Genomic DNA, 22500 nt, shown 5'->3' with positions numbered 1-22500 from the left:
TAATTCCTGTTTTCCACTTATTCACCTCAATCATATCCCCTCTAATTCTACACCTTTATAGAGAGTGCAGATTCAGGGCCTCAGTCTACCCTCATAGGGAAGATTTCTCATACATGAGATCAACTTTGTCATCCTCCTTTGTACATTTTCCAGATTATTATTATAATCAAAGAGGAAGCGCTAAACCCGTAGGATTATACAGCGCCTGGGGGGGGGATGTGGAAAGCATTCAGGCTTAATTCGGGGAACTGGAGCACAGTTCCAATTCCCTAAATCAAGAGCCCCTCACCAACATCAAGGAACCTTCCATGAGGGGTACATTTTCCAGAGCATTTATATCCATTCTATAATACAGTGACCAGAACTGTGCAGCATAATCTAGATGAGGCCTAACCAAGGATGTATAGAGTTGAAGAACAACCTGAGGACTCCTATTATTTATGCTTCTTGATATGAAGCCAAGGATTCTGTTAGCTTTATTGCGAACACTTATGCACTGTTGTCTTGGTTTTAGATTACTACTAACCAGAACTCCTTAATCCTTTTCGCATTCCGTAATATTAAGATCTACATTATTTAGTTTATTTGTCTGTCTGTTTATCAATTCAAGATTCTTCTTAAAAACCACTTACTCGCCCACAACTAAATAAATACTGATTAACTGAATCTCATAAATGTATAACCTGTGACCCTATCAAACTGGTTTTTTTTTGTTAACTACATTACCTTATAGAATCCTCCATTCTCTTGAATGCACAGTAACTCATCTAATGACCATATGACCTGTTTTTGCACTATAAATCATTGATTTTATTCGATTTGACCGGATTATATTATAAATTGTGCCACAAATTTGTACAACAATAAAGTTTCTTATTTGAAATAATCATTTGTACTTCATGTTGTAATTTGTTTACTATAATTTTTACCACAGAATATATCATTGCTTAGTTAATCTTGAGTTAATTTTAAGCTGCCCATAATGTTCTGTACACAAGGGGCTTCTGGCATGTACACTCAACCACTGTATTTATTTTGTACAACTACGTATCATGTCCAAATAATAATAAATAAATATGTGGCATGGTTATTTTCCTGTCCAACATTTAGAAAGGGACAGGATGTTCCAGAGATGGGACACAGCAACAAGGGGTCACAATTGGAAGTTGAAAACGAACGTGGGGAGGTAGCAGTGAAATTGTGGTAGAGGTAGTAGTTGCAGAAGTAACAGTACAGGTGTAGTGATAGTGACACAAGTCAGAATGCGGATTGTTTGTGAGGCAGCAGTAGTGGTGGAAGTAGTCAAACAAAAGAAAAGAGAAAGGATCACTGCAGGAGAGCTATGACCCAAGAAGGTACGTCAAAAACCTTGGGAAAAACACAGGCGAGAACCCACCCAGGCAGAAGAAGAGTAAAGGAAATATAAAAAGGGACGAGGTAAGGTGAGGATGAAATAAAGATCACGTCAAATCGCAAGTATTCTGAAGTTTGGACCCCTCAAGGCAGTTCCTTGATGCTGGTGAGGAGCTCTTGATCTAGGGAAATTGGATCTGTGATCCAATTTCCAGAATTAAGCCTGAATGCCTTTCCGCCACCCCCACAGGCACTGTATAATCCCGACGGGTTTAGTACTTTCTTATAATCTGAAGTTTTGGAGCATTTGACAATGTAATGATGAAGGAAGCAATCTACGAGACAAAACCAAAACTAAGATTCATATTAAGAAAGCTGTTTAAAATGGAGGTTTAACCCCCGGAGAGTTAGCCACCCAGGATAACTCAAGAAAGTCAGTGCGTCATTGAGGGATTGTCTGTCTTATTCCCCAGGATGCGACCCACACCAGTCGACTAACACCCAGGTATCTACTTGCTAACTAGGTGAACGGGACAACAGATGCAAGGAAACATGTTCAATGTTTCCACCCTTGCCGGGGATCAAACCGTTGAGCCACACACATACCTGGAGTTTACCTGGAGAAAGTTTCGGTGGTCAACGCCCCCGTGGCTCGGTCTGAGACCAGGCCTCACGGTGGATCAGGGTCTGATCAACCAGGCTGTTACTACTGGCCGCACGCAAACTGACGTACGAGCCACAGCCCGGTTGGTCAGGTACTGACTTTAGGTGCCTGTCCAGTGCCTTCTTAAAGACAACCACGGGTCTATTGGTAATCCCACTTATGTAGGCTGGGAGGCAGCTGAACAGTCTTGGACCCCAGACACTTATTGTGTTGTCTCTCAGTGTACTTGTGGCGCCCCTGCTTTTCATTGAAGGAATGTTGCATCTCCTGCCGAGTCTTTTGCTTTCATAGGGAGTGATTTTCGTGTGCAGGTTTGATACCAATCCCTCCAGGATCTTCTAGGTGTATATTATCATGTATCTCTCTCGCCTGCATTCCAGGGAATACAAGGACCTTCAACCATTCCCAGTAGTTTAGGTGCTTTATCGTACTTATGTGTGCCGTGAAAGCTCTTTGTACATTCTCCAGGTCTGCAATGTCGCCAGCCTTGAAGGGGGCCGTTAGTGTACAGCAGTATTCCAGCCTAGAGAGCACAAGCGATTTGAAGATAATCATCATGGCCTTGGCATCCCTAGTCTTGAAGGTTCTCATTATCCATCCTACCATTTCCCTAGCAAATGAGGTAGATACATTGTTGTGGTCTTTGAAAGTGAGGTCCTCTGACATTATCACTCCCAGGTCCTTCGCATTACTTTTCCGCTCTATTGTATGGTTAGAATTTGTCGTGTACCCTGATGCATTTTTAATTTTCTCAAGTTTCCCATATCTGAGTAGTTGAAATTTCTCCTCATTGAACTTCATATTGTTTTGAGTGGCCCATTCGAAGATTTGGTTGATGTCCGCTTGGAGGCATGCTGTGTCTTCGATGGAAGTCACTGCCATGGTGATCCGGGTGTCATCAGCAAAGGAAGACACGGAGCTATGGCTTACATCTCTATGTCAGAAATGAGGATGAGGAATAGAACGGAAGTGAGTACTGTGCCTTGTGGAACAGAGCTTTTTACCGTGGCTGCCTGGGACTTTACTCTGTTTACTATTACTCTTTGTGTTTTATTTGTCAAGAAGTTATAGATCCATCTTCCAACTTTTCCTATTATTCCTTTATCACGCATTTTGTGTGCTATTACACCATGGTCACATGTCGAAAGCTTTTGCAAAGTCTGTGTATACATCTGTATTTTGTTTATCCTCTGCAGCATCCAGGACCTTGTCATAGTGGTCCAGTACCTGGGGCAGGTAGGAGCAACCTGCTCTAAACCCGTTGCCCTGGGTTGTGTAATTGATGGGTATCTAGGTGGTTGGCAATCTTGCTTCTTAGAACCCTCTCAAAGATTTTTATGATACGGGATGTTAGTGCTATTGGTCTGTAGTTCTTTACATATGCTTTACTGCCACTTTTGAGCAGTGGGGCTATGTCTGTTGTTTTTATTGTGTGTGGGATGACCCGTGTCCATGCTCCCTCTCCATAAAATGTTGAAGGCACACGACAGGGGCTTCTTGCAGTTCTTGATGGACAAGGAGTTCCATGAGTCTGGGCCTGGGGCAGAGTGCATGAGCATGTCATTCATTGCCTCTTCAAAGTCTTGTGGAGTTTGGATAATGTCCGAGATTTTTGGGATGTCCAAATTTTGGGCTTTGGTCATAAAGAATTTTATTTGGGTTGTTGATCCTTAGTTTGGGCAGCAGCTCACTGAACACTGAGTCATATTAGGACTTTAGTATCTCACTCATTTCTTGGCTGTCATCTGTATATGGCCCATCCCGCCTAAGCAGGGGCCTAATACTGGATGTTGTTTTTCCCTAAGATTTCGCATAAGAGAAGTATTTCGTTTTTTTCAATTTCCTTTAATTCAAGTTTATTCTCTATAAGTGGTTACAATGTGGGGTTTACAGGTTTTGGGTATTGTGTGGTTTACATGTTATAAAATACTAATTACAGAGGGGGCCACTAGGACACCTAGCATGGCTAGGCATTTATAAAATACGAGCAGACTTAGATTAATTCTTAACATTAAATCCTTACAGATTATGGTATGAAGGCTAAGTGACTACATCATAATTTGTGAGTTTAGCAATGTGAATGCTTTTGTTTTGGCACAATACAAAGTGTCTATATTGGAGTATCATAGGCAAACTTATGACTAGTTAGGATTTATTATTTTAAGATTAAGATTAGTATTTCTGGGTTTATAGTCAGTGGGTGAGTGAGTGTAATTGTGAACCACCAGGTGGTTATCATGTAGTTAGTTGTCGGGGTGGATCAGGGAGATAAGATGTTTTCTAACTGTAGTTTTGAAAGTGATGAATGTGTCTGCAGTTCTAGAGTTTTCAGGTAGGGTGTTCCAGATTTTAGGTCCTTTGAAATACATTGAATTTTTGTAAAGGTTTAGTCGAACACGGGGAATGTCATAGAGATGTTTGTGTCTGGTGTTATGCCTGTGGATCCTGTCACAACTATCAAGAAAGCATTTTAGGTCAAGGTTAATATTGGAATTTAAGGTCCTGTAGATATAGATTGCACAGTAGTAAGTGTGGATGTTCTGAACAGGGAGTAAGTTTAGATCTATGAAGACTGGGGGGGGGGGTGTTGCCAGGGATGGGATTTAGTGATTATTCTTACTGTGGCTTTTTGTTGGGCTATTATTGGCTTTAGGTGTGTTGCTGCAGTTGAACCCCAAGCACAGATAGCATAGGTGAGGTATGGATATAGTATAAGTGAATGGTATAGTGTGAGAGGGGCAGTTTGCGGTACATAGTACGTATTGTATCTTGGAGAGGATCCCCACCGTTTTGGATACTTTTTTTGTTATGTGTTGGATATGGGTGCTGAAATTTAGGTTGTTGTCGAGGTATAGGCCAAGGAATTTGCCCTCATTATGTCTGGCAATTAGAGCGTTGTCGATCTTAATGTTAAGTTGCGCAACACCTGCTCTGCTACCAAACATAATATAGTAGGTTTTGCCAGTGTTAAGTGTAAGTTTATTGGCTGTCATCCAAGTCGATATTTTGAGCAGCTCCTCGTTAACAATGGTGTTGAGGGTGGCAAGATTAGGGTGGGAGATGACATAAGTCGTGTCGTCAGCAAAGAGAATGGGTTTCAGGTGTTGGGATATGTTTGGAAGATCATTGATGTAAATGAGGAAGAGCAGGGGATTATACAGCGCCTCCAAGGACACTTCCCTGCGGAACTCCAGTATCAAGTGGCCGTATTGATGAGGCTGTGTCTTTAATGGTGACATACTGATACCTATTAGAAAGGTAGGATTTAAAATATGCAAGCGCATGGCCTCTTATACCATAGTGGTCAAGTTTGTGGAGTAGGATGCCGTGGTCTACTGTGTCAAACGCTTTTCTTAGGTCAATAAAAATTCCTAGCGGATATTCCTTATTTTCCAATGCTGTGTAAAGCAGGTCTAGCATTTTTATAATTGCATCATTAGTGCTTTTATTTTTCCTGAATCCAAATTGGCAGGGGTTGAGTATGTTTTGTGACGTTATAAATGAATATAGTCTCCTGTGCACGAGTTTCTCAAAGATTTTGGATAGCAATGGTAAGTTTGATATTGGCCTATAGTTGTTTACGTCTGTAGGGTCACCACCTTTATGTATTGGTGTAACCCTTGCTGTCTTGAGTAGTGTCGGGAAAGTGCTAGTTTCTAGTGACTTGTTAAAAAGTAATGTAATAGCATGCGAAAGGACATGGGCCGCTCGCTTGTACAATAATGGTGGGACGTGAGACAGATTCCCCGAGTTATTTTTAAGTGACTTTATGATCGCGGTGACTTCCATGGGCTCAGTTGGTACAAGATAGAAGGAATTTGGGAAATTCCCATCTAGGTAGTCCCCGGCACGGGCATTGGTACGTGGGATTTTACTGGCGAGATTAGATCCTATGTTTGAGAAGAAGTCGTTTATCTTGTTAGCTGTGTCAGTGGGATGCAGTGGTGTTTCATGAGGTTTAGTTAGAACAATATTCTTGTTTTTTTTTCAGTTTGTGGGTCCCCAGAATCTGGGAAAGTGTTTTCCAGGTCTTTTTTATATCTCCTCTTGTGTCAGTGAATCTGCTGGAGTAGTACAGTTGTTTGGCTTTCTTTATTAATTTGGTGAGAGCTGTTGAATATTGTTTAAGAATATCTTTGTGTATTAAGCCCTGTCTATATTGCTTTTCATATTGGTGTTTCTTATCAATGGATTTCAGAATGTTGCTGGTTAGCCATGGGCAACCAAGCCGTTTATTCGTGATCTGTTTCGTTTTTATAGGACAATGTTTGTTGTATAGTCTAAGTATTTTGTTAAGAAAAATGTCTGTCCAATCGTCAATACCATTGGCATTGGAGAATTCTGTAGGCCAGTCAACAGTCTCTAGGTCTGCTGTGAAATTCCTTATTGAGGCCTCGTCATGGAGTCTAAATGAAACTTTGTTGTATTCGAGTGGTGGCTTACTAATGTTTGTTAAGAGGAAGGTTGGGTAGTGGTCAGTAGTGCTGTCTGTGATTATCCCTGATTTAAGGGGGGCTAGTATATTGGTCCATATGTGGTCTATTATGGTTGCACTTGTCTCAGTCAGCCTGGTTGGTTTAGTTATTGTTGGTATGAGAAGTGCGTTGTTCATATTGTTGATGAAATCAGTTACAGTCTGATCATCTGGTAGGCCAAGGTTGATATTGAAGTCTCCAGCTAAGAGAAGGTGGTGCTTGTTCATTTGTCTGTTTGTTATTAGTGACTTTAGATTCTCACTGAAGTTTGGGATGTTTGTGTGGGGTATCCGGTATATGGCACCGATTGTTATAGGCGTCTTGAGGTTTTTTACAGTAAAATTAGCAAAAATGTATTCCCCATATTCATCACTAAAGCAATTAGTGCTAATACAAGATAGTTGGTTAGAGTAATAGATTGCAGTACCACCCCCAACTTGGTATGGTCTGCAGTTGTGGATTGCTGTGTATCCTGGTAGTGGGTAGATATCAATTGTGTCCTGCTTAAGCCAGGTCTCAGTAAGAATAATGCAGGAGAAGGGTGTCTTTAGTGACTCAAGGAGTGCCAGGAGGTCATCATAGTGTTTGCTTAAGGACCTGATGTTGTAGTTAAGAACTGATAGACTTTGAGCAGTGTTCAGGATAGTGCTGGCTTGTGATGCTGTGTAATAAAGGCAGTTACTTTCCAATAAGTTTTGATTGTGTTAGATTATGGAGGTTTAGATCAGGGTCAACGTGATCATTCATCTTTTAGGTTTAAATAGTGGTTGTTTATATCCTGTATTATGTGGTGAGTTCTAATACTGATTTCTGTAGTGGTGGGAGGTTTGGATAAGTATACCGCTAAAGCACTTTGGTCATATAGAGTATAGTCACTAATAAACATAATGAAATTGATATTGTCTATGTGTTGTGCTAGAATGAGCTAAAGTACAACTAGGTATAAACTAATACTATAAAAAAAACAAATTACAAGTGGCACCAGACTCACTCTTGTAATTGCACTAAGGTCTAATATAATGAATTTAGTGTTGTCTATGTATTGAGCTAGAATGAGCTAAAGTACAACTAGGTATAGTTAGTTTAGGTGATCGACACCATGCCCAGCCCTTCTAGGGTTGGGTAGGTGCCTGAGCCAGAGCTTTCAGCTAAAGTACAACTAGGTATAGTTAGTTTAGGTGTTGTCTAAGTATTGAGCTAGAATGAGCTAAAGTACAACTAGGTATAGTTAGTTTAGGTGTTGTCTAAGTATTGAGCTAGAATGAGCTAAAGTACAACTAGGTATAAACTTATAATATAAAAATACAAATTAAAATGGTACTTGCAATTGCACTAGGGTCTGATATAGGTTGTTAACAAGATCAAGAGTATAACTAGATTTAAATTGACAAAATAAAATTCACAAATTAAAGTACCAAAAGAATAATAAGTAAAAAATAACAATGGCAATGACTTGGTTATAATATGATAGTAAGATGGTAGACAGGTACACAGGTACACAGGTACACAGGTACACAGGTACAAAGGATAATATAAAGGTTGGAGTTGAATATACAAACTTGAAAATTTGGCAACAAAATGTTATGAAAAGTATAAAATAATGATTAATGTACAAAAGTAAAATTGACTGGTAGTAAATATGGTGTTTAATAAAATTTTAGTAAGTAATAATGATTACAAAAAAAGTGAAAAAAAAAAAAAAAAAAAAAGTTATGTTTATTTCAAATATTAAATTTTAAGAACAGTTATTTGGATTCAACATTGCACTGGTAGTTATACTAGAGGTTATTTGGCAGTACAAGGTATTTAAGAGTACTCTAAGATAGTAAATGTGGTATTAAAACAGGTTAAGGTAATTAGACAAGTAATGGTAATTAAATGATGTCAAAAATGTTAAGAGTAAATTGTACTGATAGTAAAAATGGTAATTAATTATTAATTTTAGTAAGTAATATCAATTAATAGTATTTAAAAAAATATGAGGTAGTAATATGGACAGAGAAAGTATCAATTCAGCTAATATTTAAGCAAACAATAGTAAATAAGAAAATTACATAAGGTGACTTATGCTTACTAGTAAAATCACAAAATGAGGTAGTTGATTATTTAATTACTAAGAGATTGTACTATGAAATTTGAACAATAATGGAGCAAAACATACACTACACTACGTAGGCTTTTAGGTTGGACATTGTTTAGTTATTCTCTGTAAGATTAGTATCCCTGAGAAATCGTGATAGATCATTCTCGTTCGTGATTGTGTACAGTTGACCTACATTTGTTTTCCTAACTAGAATTTTCCCATCCCGTGTGAAGCATTGGTGTATTGTGTCATTATTCTCCCGCTTAAGTTTTCTGACTCTATACAGGAGGTTCTGACGTTTTTTGGTAAGACACTCGTTTATGTATACCTCTTTCTTTACTTTAATAGATGCAATTATTAAGTCTTTTTTCCTGTCATGTGAGTGGAATCTAAGCATAACATTTTTTTCAACCATGGGATCCTAGTAACCTGGCTTCCTTTATTTCTGACTCTGGTACTGTAAATTTTGTTTGGTCCTTTATGATCTGGATTATTATTATTATAATCAAAAAGAAGCGCTAAGCCACAAGGGCTATACAGCGCTGCTGATGATCTGGAGAGTAATTTCTTTACTGTTTGTTTGGTTCATATCACTGGGAAAAAGTGGACTGTTAACTATTACTGCGTCCGATAGTTTATCTTGTTCAGTTTTATCTTCTTGGAGAGCAAAGTAGTCACTGAACTGGTTATCTATCTTTTACTGCTTCAACCTTTGTATTAAGAGATATTATTTGTTCTGTATGGCTATCTATGACTGCTTGGATGGTCTTGGCATAGTTAGCCATTCCTGGTGTTGATAACTTTTGTTCAAGACTGAGGATTTTGTTCTCGATTTGTGTCATCCAGGTGTCTTGTTTTGATAGCGTCTCTCAAAGATTCATATTTTCAATAACTAAGGTGGAGATGCATGACTTTAGGGTATCTGGATCGTTGGTCGTACCTGAGAGACTACTTGGTAGGTTGAATCTGGGGAAGAGAGGGGTGGATGGGCTGGGGACAGCCATGTTTGTTGTTATTGTTGTGGTGTCGCCTTGAGCAGTGGTGAGAGGGGTGGTTGCTGGGCCGGCGTCCTCCTGGCTACACTTGTTGAATAGTTGATTTTTCGGTGTTTTCTTGCTGGCCTTGGTGCTGTTTCCTCTTAGATTGCACATTATAATACCACAGGAATTATTGTAGTTAAGAAGAAGTTGTAGTTATACAAAGCTTAGGGTTACGTTGTTCGGCTGGCAGCAGGGTGTTGCTTTGGGTTTGAGGGCAGTCTTCATTTGATCTCTATTATTTTCGATTTGTAGGTTTCTCTGTTGGTAATCTTTGGTCATTCTGGGTGCTACGTTGGGTAGTGCAGTTTTGCTTGTAAATAGGTCATCATAGGATCATTGGTGGCTCTGAGAGTTGGAGAAAAGAACGGAGCTTGGAGGTCGCTGCTGTTGCTGCCGCTAGTACATGTTCAAGACTTGCAGGCGTTCCCAGTAGTTTAGGTGCTTTACTGGCTCAATGTGAGCCGTAAACGATCTCTGTATTTGTTCCAGCTCCGATATTTCTCCTGCCTTGAACGGGGCCGTCAGCACAGAGCAATATTCTAAGTGAGGGAGCACTAGCGATTTGAAGAGTGTCACCATCGGCATTATTTCCCTTGTTTTGAAACCTGTCGTGATCTTTGTCTTGTTATGGTCTTGGTTTTGGTTTTCAATCTTTACCGCCAAAACTTCAACTACATCATTTGAGGTGTTCAGTAGTTCTATGCAAATGAGCAACTCTGGAGTTTACCTGGAGTTTACCTGGAGAGAGTTTCGGGGGTCAACGCCCCCGCGGCCCGGTCTGTGACCAGGCCTCCTGGTGGATCAGCCCCTGATCAACCAGGCTGTTGCTGCTGGCTGCACGCAAACCAACGTATGAGCCACAGCCCGGCTGATCAGGAACTGACTTTAGGTGCTTGTCCAGTGCCAGCTTGAAGACTGCCAGGGGTCTGTTGGTAATCCCCCTTATGTGTGCTGGGAGGCAGTTGAACAGTCTCGGGCCCCTGACACTTATTGTATGGTCTCTTAACGTGCTAGTGACACCCCTGCTTTTCACTGGGGGGATGGTGCATCGTCTGCCAAGTCTTTTGCTTTCGTAGTGAGTGATTTTCGTGTGCAAGTTCGGTACTAGTCCCTCTAGGATTTTCCAGGTGTATATAATCATGTATCTCTCCCTCCTGCGTTCCAGGGAATACAGGTTTAGAAACCTCAAGCGCTCCCAGTAATTGAGGTGTTTTATCTCCGTTATGCGCGCCGTGAAAGTTCTCTGTACATTTTCTAGGTCGGCAATTTCACCTGCCTTGAAAGGTGCTGTTAGAGTGCAGCAATATTCCAGCCTAGATAGAACAAGTGACCTGAAGAGTGTCATCATGGGCTTGGCCTCCCTAGTTTTGAAGGTTCTCATTATCCATCCTGTCATTTTTCTAGCAGATGCGATTGATACAATGTTATGGTCCTTGAAGGTGAGATCCTCCGACATAATCACTCCCAGGTCTTTGACGTTGGTGTTTCGCTCTATTTTGTGGCCAGAATTTGTTTTGTACTCTGATGAAGATTTAATTTCCTCATGTTTACCATATCTGAGTAATTGAAATTTCTCATCGTTGAACTTCATATTGTTTTCCGCAGCCCACTGAAAGATTTGGTTGATGTCCGCCTGGAGCCTTGCAGTGTCTGCAATGGAAGACACTGTCATGCAGATTCGGGTGTCATCTGCAAAGGAAGACACGGTGCTGTGGCTGACATCCTTGTCTATGTAGGATATGAGGATGAGGAACCCCCCCCCCCGTGTTGCCTGTTTAGTCTGTTGCATCGAAATAAGTTATAAACTGGGATACATATTTCGTTGTCATAATGGTCCTTTCCTTTATGTGGGTCTCTGTGAAAGCTGCAAACATTGCATTTGACTCTGTGAGCAGTCCCTTGATGTAAGGAATTTTGTTGTTTGTTGACGGCTTTAGACCCTGTATGTTTGCAAAGACAAATGTCATTATATTGGTGAAATTTAGGGGGGTTTTATTCGCTGGCTCTAATATCTGTTGTTCTGGGGTAGAGGCCAATGTCCGTGCCTCTGCTCCAGAAGTGTTTTCAGTTGGTCTAGGATTATTGTCATTTCTTGCCAGTCTTTTTTCCCTCCTAGCCCTAAAAAATATAAATATAAATAACTCATTTTACCTTATTCCTAGTATATCTCCTTTACAGTATAATAAAATATTATCTCCTTTATAGTATAATAATAAGGTATTAAAAGGATCCCAATGGAAATAAGTCACTTTGGCTTTTTTGGGTTATCCCAGGTTCTCTACACATATGCTGTTATGTATGATAATCTATGTAACTGTATTTGTGTATACCTGAACAAACTTACTTTGGGAATAGGGTAGTTGATGAGTGGAACAGTCTACCTAGTAGGGTTATTGAGGCTAAAACCTCGGGTAGTTTCAAATTTAGGTTGGATAAATACAAGAGTGGGAGGGGGTGGATTTGAGTGGTAATTGCACGTGAGTAAATAGAATTATCAAAGTTTATTGCTTGAGCATTGAAAATTGGGTTGGGCAAATATTATTAGTGGGATGGATTTTTTTTTTTTTTCTATTCGCCGGTATTCTCCCGGCCCGGGTCTTGTGAAGGACCTGCCTAGTATGGGCCAAGAGGCCTGCTGCAGTGTTCCTCCTTTCTCGCTTCACACAGTGTGTGAAGCAAGAGCGCTGCTTACCAGGCCACGCCATGGACCACTGTGAAGGCTAGACAGGTTGACAGTTTTGGCAGAGGACCAGTTAATAGGACGACTGTGATCTCTAGCATGACAGAAAGAGCATTATTAGTGTCAGCAAGCCTAACACTTCTTTTGTATTCTTTAAGTCAGAAAGGAAAGGAGTGACCAGTTTCTCCAAAGTATTGGAGAAGACAAGAGGAACAGGAAATAGTAGACTCCGGAAGAATCAGTAGCAGGAGGAGAGGTACGGACGAAATTACTACGATATATATACACTAAGCGGCATACACCTCTTGTGTAGAATATACTCTTGTATCGAAAAACTTCAGAAAGTGCCAGAATCTGTATATAGTCTTATGAGATTAGCGATTTTCACGAATATAAACGGTGGTAACTCGGTATAGTAAGTCTACATGTCTAGAATTTCTGCTGACTCTCTCCAAGTTAGTGTAGGATGGTGTAGCCTGGGGGTGTACAGGGTGTGTAGGAGCGTCTCGGTTGCACACACACTACCGGATCCTGTAACAATACCCTCCAACACTCGCTCTCATTCTTCTTCCACAATCACACCACCACTCACAACAACTATCACCATATTAGTCAAAGTAATAACACATGCTCCAAAAATACTAGGCAGTAGCAACCTGTGTCTGTGATACAATATGGCAGCAGCTCGGCCAGATACGTTGCCAAGTTGTGTTATCAACAGGTTACTCCTTGCCAGATACTAGTTTGTTTTGCCCGGGTGGGGGGGGGGGTGATGGCCACCAATAATTATAAAGCACATGTATGTTCAGGGAAAGATTAAGAGAATAAACACGACTTGTGCAGCACTAACCACTGAGGCAAAAAAAGAGAGAAAAAAAAGGGAAACATAACGGGTAGTTGAGGAGCGGAGGGAGAGGCAAGGAGCAGTAGTGGTCATCCCGTCCCTACTAACCCACTCGCCCACACACACACACACACTCACCTGCATGCAATATACACAATCGTGCACTCCAGTGGCTGAGGGTGCACTCTGAAGGACAGTAGCAGTAAGGAATAATACCTCGTGGAGGCACACAAGGATCACTACTGTCACTACTTCTTTTCTTAATATATGTAAACTATCCGAGAATATTACGTAAGATATCCCAATAAAGTCAAACAATGTGACTTGCATATATGTTGGCTGGCGATATGATATTAATGGCAGTTTAAAAGCAGCAGAGGAAAGATAGGCTGGAGGGAGTGTTGGAACGCTGCACAGGTGGGCCAACAGACTCCTGGAATTCATTCAAAATAAATTCAAGGTCATTGTGATTAAAGGTGTTGGTTGACCAGACACAGCGCAGCACCGGATATGAGAAGCAGTAAATATCACTCAAGGAAAAAGATCGGGGGGGGGGGGGGTCATACCTAAAATGATAGTACCTTCATGGCTCAGGTCTCACTAGACAAAAAAAGCCAGGAAGGTTCTGTCGGAATGCTGTTCTTTCTGTCTCATTAGCACATAAGACGACAGCTAAATCTTCACACCTGTACTTACATTCAGTGGAATACTCCTCTTCTTTGCTTCAATAACACAAAACAGCTAAATTTTCACATTTATACTTATGTCATGCTAGAATTTTTAGATTTTTGGATTTTGCCACCGAAGTGGCTAGTTTATTGTGCACCCCATATCCATCCTGTGGACGGTAGCGCGAGAGCATATGGATACACAAAAGGCCTAGGAACTAGGCCCCAAAGGGTTAACAGGAATACATATGGATTTATATCTACATATCTATAGTTCACTTATCTGTTACAAGCAAATTTAGGAAATTTGCTTAGTATATCTGGTATCTTATTTTCATTAATAAGATATCTTGACATGTCACATAGGTTATTATACTGTCTGTCTCTGTATTCCTCAATAAGTGGACAATTAAGCACATAGTGTTCAAGAGAGTGACCATATACCTGATCACATAATTTACATTTAGTTTGATCATCATCTGTGTGTCTCCCAAACTGCCAGAAGTACTTGTAACCAAGCCTAAGCCTGGCCACTACAACATCAGTCAGTCTGTTCACATTGCAAGTTGCTCCATAAACATACTTATCTACGTTCATGTTATCATAGTGGGTTATAGATCTACTCAGGCTTCTAACTGCATTCCTATAACAATCATTTCATTATTTACTTCTCTCCTAATATTATTCCTAATGCTAGACACAGTTATACCAAAGTTATATTCTACATTCTCCTTCTGGGTACTCTTCTTGGCTAACATATCAACTTTATCATGAAGGAGCAATCCAATGTGTGATGGGATCCATAGCAATTGTACATTAATTCCTTTGTCCCTAATTTTTGAGTATCTATACCTGGCTTCTCCAATGAGCATGTTGTTGGAGTCATTATATGAGTCAAGAGCCTTCAATGATGACAGAATCAGTAATGATGATAGAGTCAAGCTCAGTGTCATAGGCTAGCTTTAGCGCCATTAGGATTGCCAACAATTCAGTTTGCAGTGTAGACGCCCAGTTGTTAATTCTTATGCCTGAATAGGTAAAACTTGGAAATAAATGGTATAAAATACCGACACAACATTTCGCCCACACAGTGGGCTTTATCAAGTCAAATAGATCTGATGAATGGTTTTGAAAACCGACAAGTTGCATAAGTGTCTCAATTCTTCAAATAGATCTACCTGGGTGAAAGGTATGTGAGTATTTATAGGATGGAGTCAGGTGGAGAATGCTGGGTAGGTTGGATCTGATAAGGACCTGCACGGGACTGGTGGGTGCGTGTGTAGTTATGTGGGATACCGATGAAGAAGTTCCTTGGCAAGCCGTTCAGCTATGTTATAGAAGTCGTTGTTTTGGTTGAAGTTGTTGGATATACATATAAGTGATGATTCCAGGATTCTGCGGTATTCAGTGCTTTCTTTTCTGGCGATAAGTCTTGCATTTCTGCAGTTGATCAAATGGTTGTGTGAATTTCGGTGTTGAACACAGGCATTCCTGAAATCGTCCGATCTGCCTGTGTACTGGTGTTCTGAAATACGTGTTTGGAGGTCTCTGGATGTTTTGCTCATTTATAATTTGCTGCAATCATTACGAGGGATTATGTATACCCCTACAGTGGACATAAGCTTGTCCTGTCTATCACTGGTAATGTCCTTGATGGTGGTGGATGTGGAGGTAGATACTTGGAATGAGGTAGTGGAAAAGATGTTGGAAACGTGTTTGGCAATGGAATTGGTGGGTAGGACTATGTATCTCCTCTCGGCAGTGTCTTCTCTGGGTGTGTTCAAGTTATATGCCCGGCGTCTGCAGTCTCTAATGAAGTGACGAGGATTGGGAAGTTTAGAAAATACTACTTCAGTTACAGAACATTCTTCCTCAAGAAACTCATTACTGTAGATTCGGAGTTCATGCAGTAAAAAGCCTATAAGCCTTCAAGAGAGAGCTGGACAGATACCTAAAGTCAGTGCGGATCAGCCGGGCTGTGGTTCGTATGTTGGACTGCGTGCGGCCAGCAGTAACAGCCTGGTTGGTCAGGCCCTGGTCCACTGGGAGACCTGGTCGTGGACCGGGCCGCGGGGGCGTTGATCCCCGGAATAACCTCCAGGTAGACTCCAGGTAGGTAGGTAGGTAGGTACACCACATTCAGTTTTGGAGTCGTGGTGTGAGTAGAAGTGAAGAAGATCGTATTGCATGGTAGGTTTTCGATAGACTTTAAAATGAAGTTCATGGTCAGCTTTGCAGAGAAGAACATCAAGGAAAGGAAGTGTCGTCGACTTCATCTTCTAGTGTGAATTGGATTGAGGGCTCGACCTGGTTGAGATTGTACTGGAGAGCTTTGAACGTTGAAGCGTCTGGGAGTTATGATGAGAATGTCGTCAACATAACGGAGCCAGGTGACAGAAGAGGGAATAATAGAGGAAAATCGCTCGGCTTCCAAGCATTCCATGTATAGGTTCGCCAGGACGGCACTGACAAACCCATGGGTAGTCCAAAAGTCTGCTGAAAGAGGTGAATTTCGAAATAGAAACACGTAAAGCCAACACATAGTTCAACAAAGTCGATGAAATCGCTGACTGGAATAGGAAGGTCAAGTGAATCGTCAATTTTCCTGCGCAAGAGATCGATGGCTTGTGTAGTAGGTACTTTGATGAATAGGGATGTTACGTCAAGCCTGGAGAATTTCTTGTTCCAGATGTTAATGTTGCGAATGTAATTGAGAAGATCACCCGAGTGTTTGAGATGTGCTGGACTGATTGTTGCGATGAATGGTTTTGAAAACCGACAAGTTGAAGAATTGAGACACTTATGTAACATATGGGAATCTTTATTGAAGAAAAGTTTCGCCACACAGTGGCTTTATCAGTCTATACAAAGCAGGAAGGCATATGGAGAGGAGGAGTTTGAGGTAATCAGTCCCTCAGCCTGGAGTCGATGTGTTCAATCCATCAATCTTGTAAAAAGTACAGCATAGGGCCGTAGCAGTGGCTTATATACTGTAGTCAGGTGAGGCGAAGCAGGAGGAGGCGGGGTCATAGTAGAACCATCCTCTAGTCTAAGTAGGTCTTCGTCCAAAGATTGGACAAGTTTTCAAGAATTTTCTGTATCAAGATCCCATGATGATGCAAACATTTGGTCTACACACCCCATACCTTTCCTAAAGCTTCCTTGTTCATCTGCTATGCTACTCTCCGTCTGACTCATAATTCTTTCAGTAATAACTCTACCATACACTTCACCAGGTATATTACACAGAGTCATTCACCTATAATTTCTGAATTCTCTTTTGTCCCCTTCGCCTTTATACAAAGGAACTATGCATGCTTTCTGCCAATCCCTAGGTACCTTACCCTCTTCCATACATTTATTAAATAAAAGCACCAACCACTCCAAAACTATATCCCCACCTGCTTTTAACATTTATATCTTTATCCCATCAATCCCAGCTGCATTACCACCTTTCATTCTACCCACTGCCTCAAAAACTTCCCCCACACTCACAACTGGCTCTTCCTCACTCCTACAAGATGTTATTCCTCCTTGCCCTATATGCGAAATCACAGCTTCCCTATCTTCATCAACATTTAACAATTCCTAAAAATATTCCGTCCATCTTCCTGATTCCTCTAACTTGTCGGTATTTTAAACCATTTCCAACAATGCAGCACCAGCTAGGAGTCTCCAACTAGTCTTAAGTGTGTTCAGGGCCATTAAAAGACGCAAAGGTTAGCAACAAGACTTGTCCCAGAGTTAAGAGTGATACATAATGAGGTGGCTAAAGGAATCCAACCTGATGCACCTGGAAGAAAGGAACACAAGGGAGGAGATGATTACGAAATATAAAATACTCGGAGAAACTTGTGAGAACAAACTTTATAACGGGAGAACCAGGTACAATGCAACATAGATGAACCACGTACATGGCAACATAGATGTACCAGGAACATGGCAACATAGACGGGCCAGGTACATGGCAACATAGATGGACCAGGTACATGGCAACAGACATGGACCAGGTACAAGGCAACATAGATGGGCCAGGTACAAGGCAACATAGATGAACCAGGTACATGGCAACATAGACGGGCCAGGTACATGGCAACAGAGACGGACCAGGTACAAGGCAACATAGATGGACCAGGTACAAGACAACATAGATGGACCAGGTACAAGGCAACATAGATGAACCAGGAACATGGCAACATAGACGGGCCAGGTACATGGCAACAGAGATGGACCAGGTACAAGGCAACATAGATGGGCCAGGTACAAGGCAACATAGATGAACCAGGTACATGGCAACATAGATGAACCAGGTACATGGCAACATAGATGAACCAAGTACATGGCAACATAGATGGACCAGGTACAAGGCAACATAGATGGGCCAGGTACAAGGCAACATAGATGACCCAGGTACAAGGAAACACAGATGAACCAGGTACAAGGCAACATAGATGAACCAGGTACAAGGCAACATAGATGAACCAGGTACATGGCAACATAGATGGACCAGGTACAAGGCAACATAGATGGGAAAGGTACAAGGCAACAGAGATGGACCAGGTACAAGGCAACATAGATGGACCAGGTACAATGCAACAGAGATGAACCAGGTACAAGGCAACATAGATGAACCAGGTACAATGCAACAGAGATGAACCAGGTACAAGGCAACATAGATGAACCAGGTACAAGGTAACATAGATGAACCAGGTACAAGGCAACATAGATGAACCAGGTACAAGGCAACATAGATGAACCAGGTACAATGCAACAGAGATGGACCAGGTACAAGGCAACATAGATGGACCAGGTACAAGGCAACATAGATGAACCAGATACAAGGCAACATAGATGGACCAGATACAAGGCAACATAGATAAACCAGGTACTAGGCCACAAAGATGAACCAGTTACAAGGCAACATAGATGGATCAGGTACAAGGCAACATAGATAAACCAGGTACAAGGCAACATAGATGAACCAAGTACAAGGCAACATAGAAGAACCAGATACAAGGCAACATAGATGGACCAGGTACAAGGCAACATAGATAGACCAGGTACAAGGCAACATAGGTGGACCAGGTACAAGGCAACAAAGATGAACCAGGTACAAGGCAACATAGATGGGACAGGTACAAGGCAGCATAGATGGACCAGGTACAAGGCAACATAGATGGACCAGGTACAAGGCAACATAGATGGACCAGGTACAAGGCAACATAGATGGACCAGGTACAAGGCAACAAAGATGAACCAGGTACAAGGCAACATAGATGGACCAGGTACAAGGCAACAAAGATGAACCAGGTACAAGGCAACATAGATGGACCAGGTACAAGGCAACATAGATGGACCAGGTACAAGGCAACATAGATGGACCAGGTACAAGGCAACATAGATGGACCAGGTACAAGGCAACAAAGATGAACCAGGTACAAGGCAACATAGATGAACCAGGTACAAGGCAACATAGATGGACCAGGTACAAGGCAACACAGATGGACCAGGTACAAGGCAACATAGATGGAACAGATACAAGGCAACATAGATGGACCAGGTACAAGGCAACATAGATGGACCAGGTACAAGGCAACACAGATGGACAAGGTACAAGGCAACACAGATGGACCAGGTACAAGACAACATAGATGAACCAGGTACAAGGCAACATAGATGAACCAGGTACAAGGCAACATAGATGGACCAGGTACAAGGTAACATAGATGGACCAGGTACAAGGCAACATAGATGAACCAGGTACAAGGCAAAATAGATGGACCAGGTACAAGGCAACATAGATAAACCAGGTACAAGGCAACATAGATGGACCAGGTACAAGGCAACATAGATGAACCAAGTACAATGCAACATAGATGGACCAGGTACAAGGCAACAGACGAACCAGGTACAAGGCAACATAGATGGACCAGGTACAAGGTAACATAGATGAACCAAGTACAAGGCAACAAAGATGAACCAGGTACAAGGCAACAAAGATGAACCAAGTACAAGGCAACAAAGATGAACCAGGTACAAGGCAACATAGATGAACCAGGTACAAGGCAACATAGATGAACCAGATACAAGGCACCATAGATGGACAAGTTACAAGGCAACAAAGATGAACCAGGTACAAGGCAACAGATGAACCAGATACAAGGCAACATAGATGGACAAGGTACAAGGCAACATATATGGACCAGGTACAAGGCAACATAGATGAACCAGGTACAAGGCAACAGATGAACCAGATACAAGGCAACATAGATGGACAAGGTACAAGGCAACATATATGGACCAGGTACAAGGCAACATAGATGAACCAGGTACAAGGCAACAGATGAACCAGATACAAGGCAACAAAGATGAACCAGGTACAAGGCAACATATATGGACCAGGTACAAGGCAACATAGATGAACCAGGTACAAGGCAACATAGATGAACCAGATACAAGGCAACATAGATGGACAAGGTACAAGGCAACATAGATGAACCAGGTACAAGGCAACATAGATGAACCAGATACAAAGCAACATAGATGAACCAGGTACAAGGCAACAGATGAACCAGGTACAAGGCAACATAGATGAACCAGGTACAAGGCAACATAGATGAACCAGGTACAAGGCAACATAGATGAACCAGGTACAAGGCAACATAAATGAACCAGGTACAATGCAACAGAGATGGACCAGGTACAAGGCAACATAGATGGACCAGGTACAAGGCAACATAGATGAACCAGATACAAGGCAACATAGATGGACCAGATACAAGGCAACATAGATAAACCAGGTACTAGGCCACAAAGATGAACCAGTTACAAGGCAACATAGATGGATCAGGTACAAGGCAACATAGATAAACCAGGTACAAGGCAACATAGATGAACCAAGTACAAGGCAACATAGAAGAACCAGATACAAGGCAACATAGATGGACCAGGTACAAGGCAACATAGATAGACCAGGTACAAGGCAACATAGACGGACCAGGTACAAGGCAACAAAGATGAACCAGGTACAAGGCAACATAGATGGAACAGATACAAGGCAACATAGATGGACCAGGTACAAGGCAACATAGATGGAACAGATACAAGGCAACATAGATGGATAAGGTACAAGGCAACATAGATGAACCAGGTACAAGGCAACATAGATGGACCAGGTACAAGGCAACATAGATGAACCAGGTACAAGGCAACATAGATGAACCAGATACAAGGCAACAGATGAACCAGGTACAAGGCAACATAGATGAACCAGATACAAAGCAACAAAGATGAACCAGGTACAAGGCAACATAGATGAACCAGGTACAAGGCAACATAGATGGACCAGGTACAAGGTAACATAGATGAACCAGGTACAAGGCAACATAGATGGACAAGGTACAAGGCAACATAGACGAACCAGGTACAAGGCAACATAGATGAACCAGGTACAAAGCAACAAAGATGAACCAGGTACAAGGCAACATAGATGAACCAGGTACAAAGCAACAAAGATGAACCAGGTACAAGGCAACATAGATGGACCAGGTACAAGGCAACATAGATGGATAAGGTACAAGGCAACATAGATGGACAAGGTACAAGGCAACATAGACGAACCAGGTACAAAGCAACAAAGATGAACCAGGTACAAGGCAACATAGATGGACCAGGTACAAGGCAACATAGATGGACCAGGTACAAGGCAACAGATGGATAAGGTACAAGGCAACATAGATGGACAAGGTACAAGGCAACATAGATGGACCAGGTACAAGGCAACATAGATGGACCAGGTACAAGGCAACATAGATGGACCAGGTACAAGGCAACATAGATGGACCAGGTACAAGGCAACATAGATGGACCAGGTACAAGGCAACATAGATGGACCAGGTACAAGGCAACAAAGATGAACCAGGTACAAGGCAACATAGATGGACAAGGTACAAGGCAACATAGATGAACCAGGTACAAAGCAACAAAGATGAACCAGGTACAAGGCAACAGATGAACCAGGTACAAGGCAACATAGATGGACCAGGTACAAATCAACATAGATGGACCAGGTACAAGGCAATATAGATGGACCAGGTACAAGGCAACAAAGATGAACCAGGTACAAGTTAACATAGATGGACCCGGTACAAGGTAACATAGATGGACCAGGTACAAGGCAACAAAGATGGACCAGGTACAAGGCAACATAGATGGACCAGGTACAAGGCAACATAGATGGACCAGGTACAAGGCAACATAGATGAACCAGGTACAAGGCAACAAAGATGAACCAGGTACAAGGCAACATAGATGGACCAGGTACAAGGCAACATAGATGGACCAGGTACAAGGCAACAAAGATGAACCAGGTACAAGGCAACATAGATGGACCAGGTACAAGGCAACATAGATGGACCAGGTACAAGGCAACATAGATGGACCAGGTACAAGGTAACATAGATGGACCAGGTACAAGGTAACATAGATGGACCAGGTACAAGGTAACATAGATGGACCAGGTACAAGGCAACATACATGGACCAGGTACAAGGTAACATAGATGGACCAGGTACAAGGTAACATAGATGGACCAGGTACAAAGTAACAAAGATGAACCAGGTACAAGGCAACATAGATGAACCAGGTACAAGGCAACATAGATGGACCAGGTACAAGGCAACATAGATGGACCA

This window comes from Cherax quadricarinatus, chromosome 3, assembly GCF_038502225.1.
Source record: "Cherax quadricarinatus isolate ZL_2023a chromosome 3, ASM3850222v1, whole genome shotgun sequence".
Classification (NCBI taxonomy): Eukaryota; Metazoa; Arthropoda; class Malacostraca; order Decapoda; family Parastacidae; genus Cherax; species Cherax quadricarinatus.
The sequence above is the reverse complement of the archived record's forward strand: the minus strand, read 5'-3'. Positions refer to the sequence as shown.